General features: G+C 48.5%; 1 protein-coding gene across 1 annotated transcript in view; it reads left to right on the forward strand.

Moving 5' to 3' along the window:
• The window catches only part of EMH_0052140 (uncharacterized protein), a gene marked incomplete at both ends in the record, with an annotated part of 4,867 nt that overhangs the window by 3,416 nt on the left and 1,156 nt on the right, over positions 1 to 295 (forward strand). The gene's annotated exons all lie outside the window — the stretch shown is intronic.

Genomic DNA, 295 nt, shown 5'->3' on the forward strand with positions numbered 1-295 from the left:
TTTCGTCGCCCCCACCTCTACCCCTCCGGGGTATTGGGATCTCTGACTCTGCTTCGGCTGCTGCTGCTGCTGCTGCTGCTGCAGCGGGCTGCTGCTGCTGCTGCTGCAGCAGCAGCAGCCGTTGCAGCTGCAACTGCAGCAGCTGCATAGAGAAAAGAAAAGCAGCAACGAGCAGCAGAGACAGTCGAGAAGCCAGCCCCAGCCAGCATACGTGCTGGCTGCATGCATGCATTGTTTATATAGATTTATATATTATAAATATATTATATATATATATATATATATATATATATAT

This window comes from Eimeria mitis, genomic scaffold (assembly GCF_000499745.2).
Source record: "Eimeria mitis Houghton genomic scaffold, Emh_scaff2326, whole genome shotgun sequence".
Classification (NCBI taxonomy): domain Eukaryota; phylum Apicomplexa; class Conoidasida; order Eucoccidiorida; family Eimeriidae; genus Eimeria; species Eimeria mitis.